The following is a 7907-nucleotide window of genomic DNA, read 5'->3' on the forward strand; positions in this document are numbered from 1 at the left end:
GTTTGTGCCTTGAACGTTCCCTTGTTTAGTACTGCCAGTAAAGGACCTTGCATTGCTACCTTCGCTTCCTGCCTCGTCCCTCTTTTGTCCAGCGTTTGGGCCCTACTCACCGCTCCCCACCACAACACTGTAACACCTATGTTATCACTATGTTGCAACAGCTGTCTCTCAGTTATATTCTCTGTACTGTACAACTATGTGAAATGTACTATGGAGATTCAAGAGGAATACTGTAATACTGTACAACACTGTGTTATAAATTAATGTAATTTCACTACAAAGAACTTCGATCTCCAGAAGAGTTAAGTTTTCAGTTATTCAGGAAAAAATAGCCCCACGTTCAGATTGACGTCTGAGTGTTTTTAAAGTTATACATTGTGTTTTGAATGAGTCAGAGGGTCATGAAGCTAAACGTAGAGTACTATTGTAAATGTTTAGTTCAAGTGACAATATGAAAATGACTAAGAACAGGAGATGAGAGAACATGTTGTTTACGGTCCAGGACAGTGGTCCCATGACACCTCCCTCAACCCCCTAAACCCAATGGGAATTTAATCATAAAATTATGATTATTTTTCTGTTTATCATGAGTATCTATGAAATTCTCAGCCATTAATGTTTCTATTTGGCTCAGTGTGTTGGGTCAATTACGCCTGTGTTGCGTGTCAAATGAAGGCTTCTAACAATGGGTATGGTGGTCTAATAAAATCGTATCATTATCTGGTTCCAGTCAAGTTATTGTATGACTGGATAAATGATAAATGGATTATACTGCTTGAGTTGTTGGTTTGTAAACAAAAAAAATAAGAAAATTAATTCAAGGCATCGCAGGGTGAGTAATTGATATAGAAATTATTATTTTTGGGTGAGGTGCTAAGTGTTGTGGGTTCACAGGATGGGTCATCGATTCTTCTGATGAACATTTCCAGATTTTACATCTGGATTATGTCACGTTAAATAGCCTATACACACACACACACACACACACACACACACACACACACACACACACACACACACACACACACACACACACACACACACGCACACACACACACACTGTTACACATCTTTCCAATTTATATCAACTCTGTTCACTAATTGTTCACTAATGTGTGTGTGTGTGTGTGTGTGTGTGTGTGTGTGTGTGTGTGTGTGTGTGTGTGTGTGTGTGTGTGTGTGTGTGTGTGTGTGTGTGTCTGTGTGTGTGTGTGTGTCAGAGAGAGAGAGAGAGAGAGAGAGAGAGAGAGAGAGAGAGAGAGAGAGAGAGAGAGAGAGAGAGAGAGAGAGAGAGAGTCTGTTTTGTGTGTTTAGCTGCTGTTACCATATGTCAAACTTGTGTGTGATGTTCTACTCAGACCCCCATCTCAGAGCCATCTGCTCTCATGACATGAAGACTTGGATCACATTACACAACCTCAAACACACCTATAGGGAGAACATTCTATGCTGCCTGCCGTTTATAGGGGGGAGAGAGAGAGAGAGAGAGAGAGAGAGAGAGAGAGAGAGAGAGAGAGAGAGAGAGAGAGAGAGAGAGAGAGAGAGAGAGAGAGAGAGAGAGAAAGAGAGAGATTGGGAAGGGTTTGAGGGTTGACTTAACTGACTCCAAACGTCAATCACAACCGCTGGTGCGGTTTAGTTTCATCGCAACCTCCTCCCTGTAGACCCCAGTAGAGGACGCGACCCTGGTCAGACGCCTCTGGTTTTCTTTTCTACTTTTTTATTTAAAGCAACACTGGCGGGTACGTCATACGACCGTCAGACACTTATGGACCTGAACCCCGGGCTCAAAGAGGAGTTTGGAGACACTTTTGACCTAGAATGGCCAGCAGAAATCAGACGGGAGAATGGCGGCAAGGAAAAGAACAAAGCCGACGGCAGGAGGAGACACAGAGGGAGACATGGAGGTATCAGATTGAGACTAAAAAGAGCTGCTGCCCAGCAATTCCATCCATCTTTCTGACGAATGCCCGTTCGTTGGAGGGTAGGATGGATGACCTGAGAGCGAGGGTCCGATTTGTCTCACAGAGACATGGCTCACGTCGACGACTCCGGACAAAAGCGTATCTCCCTCGGATGCCTTCACAGTCTTACGTGCAGATCGTAACGCTGCCTCAGGAAAGACCATCGGCGGCGGAGTCTGCCTCATCACGAACAATGCCTGGGTTAATCCCGAGGGGGTGCAGGTTCTCTCAAACTCGTGTTCGCCGGACTTGGAACATCTTTCTATCCTGTGTCGTCCGTTTCACCTCCCGAGGGAGTTCACCGCGGTCGTCATGACTGCCGTGTATATCCCCCCACACGCGAATACGGGCAAAGCGCTGGGCGAACTACACGATAATCTCAACAGACACCAGATCAAACACCCAGACGCAGCGATGGTAGTGGCCGGCGATTTCACCCAGGCCAACCTGAAGAAAGTGATGCCGTCCTTTTTTCAGCACATCGCTTGCTCCACCAGAGGGAAAAACACACTCGACCACTGTTATTCCCCGTTCAAAGCCGGTTACAAGGCAGTAGCCGCTCCGCCATTAACGGGGTCCACAAGCTCGAGCGATCATGACTCCATCTTGCTATTTCCGGCATATCAACAGAGATCACGTGACGCCGTCGTGTCACGTGAGACAAAGAAGTGGACCGACGAATCAGAGGCCACGCTCCAGGACGTGCTTGCAGACACGGATTGGGATATGTTCAAAGGAAGCGCCAGTGACGTCAGTGAGCTAGCAGACACAGTGGTGAGTTATATCACAACAATAGCCGATGGTATTGTCCCCAGGAAAACGGTGCGGATTTTCCCAAACCAGAAACCGTGGGTGGATAGCACTATTAGAGCAGCTCTGAACTCTCGTACCACCGCCTACAACCTGGGTAGAGAGTCAGGAAACATGGAGGAGTATAAGGCTTCAGTCTATACTCTACGCAAGGCTGTCAAACTTGCTAAGAGGACATATGCTGATAAACTGGAGACACAAATGGCACAAAACGACACAAGAGGATTATGGCAGGGACTGAAGACAATAACTGACTATAAAGTCAGCGGCCCCTCAATGGGGAGCGACGACGCCTCCCTCGCGGACAAGCTCAACATCTTCTACGCTCGGTTTGGTGTAGACAGTGGCGCTGCTGGCTCTCCGGCTAGTGACGTCACTGGCGCGCCGGCTGTTGTGGAGGGGGGGGGGGGGGCAACCGCGAGGGGGGGGGGGACGCTCTCTCGTTGTCGGAACACAGTGTGAGAAGAGCATTTATGCAGGTGAACACCAGGAAGGCTGCTGGCCCAGATGGCATAACAGGACGTATACTCAAGACCTGTGCCAACCAGCTGGCCCCTGTGTTCACCGCCATATTTAATCAATCACTGGCGGAGTCAGTGGTCCCTGCCTGCTTCAAGATGTCTACCATCATCCCTGTGCCGAAGAAACCCTCCCCAGCATGTCCAAATGACTACAGACCGGTGGCACTCACCTCTGTGGTCATGAAATGTTTCGAGAGGCTGGTCAAGGACCACATTTGTGCCTCCCTCCCCAGTGATATGGACCCTATGCAATTTGCATACAGGACAAACAGGTCCACCGACGACGCGGTCTCCCAGGTACTGCACAGCACCCTCTCGCACCTTGACCGTCAGAAGGGGGGCTATGTGAGACTGTTGTTCATTGACTACAGCTCAGCGTTCAACACCATAGTCCCCACCAGACTGGTGGACAAGCTTATCGAGCTAGGTCTGAGCTCCGCCCTGAGCGCCTGGGTACTGGACTTTCTGAGCGAAAGACCCCAGGCGGTCAGGGTGGGGGGTCAGACCTCCAACACCATCACCCTGAGCATCGGGTCCCCCCAGGGCTGTGTTCTGAGCCCCCTGCTGTACTCACTTTACACACACGACTGTGTGGCCAAGTTCAGCTCCAACTCCATAGTGAAGTTCGCAGATGACACGGTGGTGGTGGGGCTGATCTCGGACAACGACGAGAAGGCCTACCGGGAGGAGGTTGAGGTACTGGAACGCTGGTGCCAGGACAACAGCCTGCTCCTGAACATTGGTAAAACCAAGGAGCTGATCGTGGATTATAGGAGAGGACAGCAGGAGACGCACACACCACTGATGATTAACGGGGCTACCGTGGACAGGGTGAGCAGCTTCAAGTACCTGGGGGTACACATCTCAGAGGACCTGACATGGTCAACACACATAGACACAGTAGTAAAGAAGGCGAAACAGCGTCTCTACCACCTGAGACAGTTAAGGAAGTTCAGAGTATCGGGAAAGATACTCCAGTCCTTCTACTCAGGAGCTGTAGAGAGCATCCTGACCGGAAACATCACTGCCTGGTATGGAAACAGCACGGCACAGGACAAGAAGGCCCTACAGAGAGTGGTGCGCTCAGCCGAGCGTACCACGGGTATTGCACTACCCCCCTGCAGGTTCTATACAACAAGAGGTGCAAATCCAGAGCCTGCAGGATAATGAAAGACCCTCACCACCCCAATAACAGCCTGTTTCAGCTGTTGAGGTCAGGCAGACGCCTGCGAACCCCAGCTACTAGGACAGAGCGGCTTAGGCTCAGCTTCTTCCCCCAGGCCATCAGAGCCATGAACAATGAACATTGAGTGCTCAGAACATTGAACTGTCCACACACAAGCACACATGAACACACACACGACACGCACACTGTGCACGCTCACACACGAGCAGCCACTTAACACTTTAACATGAGCGGGCACACACTCATGTTGCACACACGCACACTTATGGCCAAAGGAAAGGACACTTTAAATTAGAATAACAGGAACAGTGTATTGCACTACCAAAGCTAACTAGCATGTCCCATATGCTCTGTAAATACTATGTACAGATACCGAGATGTCACTCCATGTTACCTGCTACCTGTTACTGCACAATGTTGTTTCCTTCTTTTGATTCTATTATATGTACCACAATTAAAACTCTTGACTTGACTTGACTTTCCCTCTGGTCACTGTCAGTCAGACAGTGAGATTAGATTATGGTTTCAAGTTCTTGTTCACATTGCTTCGATGCTGCTTCACTGGTCGATGTGCGCGTGGATGGAATAGAAGACGGGAAGGACTGTAGATGTGAGTTATAAACCTATGATAATCTGTCTTCTCCTCTGATTAGATGCGAGTTATAAACCTACAGTATGATCATCAGTATTCTCCTCTGATTCTCTCTTAGACCAGCCAGGGCTGATGCCCTGGAAATTGGAAATGAAAATCTCGTTTTTAATGGCAAGCTTACTGTCTGAACAGTCGGATGATCTGACAGTAAACATTAATAATAATAATAATAATAATAATAATAATAATAATAAAATAATATAATAATAATAATAATAATAATAATAATAATAATATATATAATAATAATAATATATAATAATAATAATAATAATAATATAATAATAATAATAATAATAATAATAATAATAAGAATAATAATAATAATAATAATAATAATAATAATAATAATAATAATAATAATAATAATAATAATAATATAATAATAATAATAATAATAATAATAATAATAATAAATAATAATAAAAATAATAATAACTCGACAATTCCGCGCGGGGGAAATTGTGAAAGTGTGGGTGACGCCTGTGCACCGCCGGCCAACGGGGGAGAGGGTCTCTCGCGAGTCTCTATAACAATCGGTTCAAAGGATACAAAAAGGGGGCGTGGCCTAAGGATCGGGGGAGTGTCAACATAGACATCAAAGAGGATATCCTACTGAGTGCAATGACACAACCCCCAACACATAACACATTACACAATATTACACTATTACACACTATTACACACTATTACACACTATACACTATTACACACATTCACACTATTACACTATTACACTATTACACTATTACACACTATATACACTATTATACACACTATTACACTATTACACTATTAACACACTATAACACTATTACACTATATGCACTATTACACACTATTACACTATTACACATATACACACATACTACACACTATACACTATTACACTATTACACACTATTACACACTATTACACTATTACACACTATTACACATACACACTATTACACTATTACACACTATTACACTATAACACTATTACACTTACAAATACACACTATTACACACATTACACTATTACACACTATTACACTATTACACTATTACACACTATTACACTATACACTATTCACACTATTACACTATACACCATTACACTATTACACATTACACTATTACACACTATTACCTATTACACTATTACACACTATTACACTATTACACACTATACATTACCACTATTACACTATTACACTATTACACACTATTACACTATACACACTATTACACACTATTACACTATTACACTACACTATTACACTATTACACTATTACACTATTACACTATTACACTATTACACTATTACACTATTACACACTATTACACTATTACACACTATTACACATTACACTTTACAACTATTACACTATTACACTATTACACTATTACACACTATTACACTATTACATTACACTATTACACTATTACACTATTACACTATTACAACTATTACACTATTACACACTATTACACTATTACACACTATTACACACTACACTATTAACACTATTACACTATTACACACTATTACACTATTACACACTATTACACTATTACACACTATTACACTATTACACATATTACACACTATTACACTATTACACACTATTACACTATTTACACTATTACACTATTACACTATTACACTATTACACACTATTACACTATTACACTATTACACTATTACACTATTACACTATTACACTATTACACACTATTACACTATTACACACTATTACACTATTACACACTATTACACTATTACACACTATTACACTATTACACTATACAACTATTACACTATTACACTATTACACACTATTACACTATTACACACTATTACACTATTACACACTATTACACTATTACACACTATTACACTATACACTATTACACTATTACACTATTACACTATTACACACTATTACACTATTACACACTATTACACTACACTATTACACAATACACTATTACACACTATACACTTACACTATTACACTATTACACTATTACACTATTACACTATTACACACTATTACACTATTACACACTATTACATACACTATTACACACTATTACACTATTACACTATTACACTATTAACACTATTACACTATTACACTATTACACACTATTACACTATTACACACTATTACACTATTACACTATTACACTATTACACACTATTACACTATTACTACAACTATTACATTACACTATTACACTATTACACACTATACACTATTACACATTACACACTATTACACTATTACACACTATTACACAATTACACACTATTACACTATTACACACTATTACACTATTACACTATTACACACTATTACACCTATTACACACTATACACTATTACACTATTACACACTATTACACTATTACACTATTACACACTATTACACTATTACACACTATTACACACTATTACACTATTACACACTATTACACTATTACACACTATTACACTATTACACACTATTACACTATTACACACTATTACACACTATTACACACTTACACTATTACACTATTACACACTATCACACTATTACACTATTACACACTATTACACTATTACACTATTACACTATTACACACTATTACACTATTACACATACACATATACACACTATTACACTATTACACACTATTACACTATTACACTATTACACACTATACACTATTACACTATTACACTATTACACACTATTACACACTATTACACTATTACACTATTACACTATTACACTATTAC

This window comes from Notolepis coatsorum (assembly GCF_963971535.1).
Source record: "Notolepis coatsorum genome assembly, chromosome: 5".
Classification (NCBI taxonomy): Eukaryota; Metazoa; Chordata; class Actinopteri; order Aulopiformes; family Paralepididae; genus Notolepis; species Notolepis coatsorum.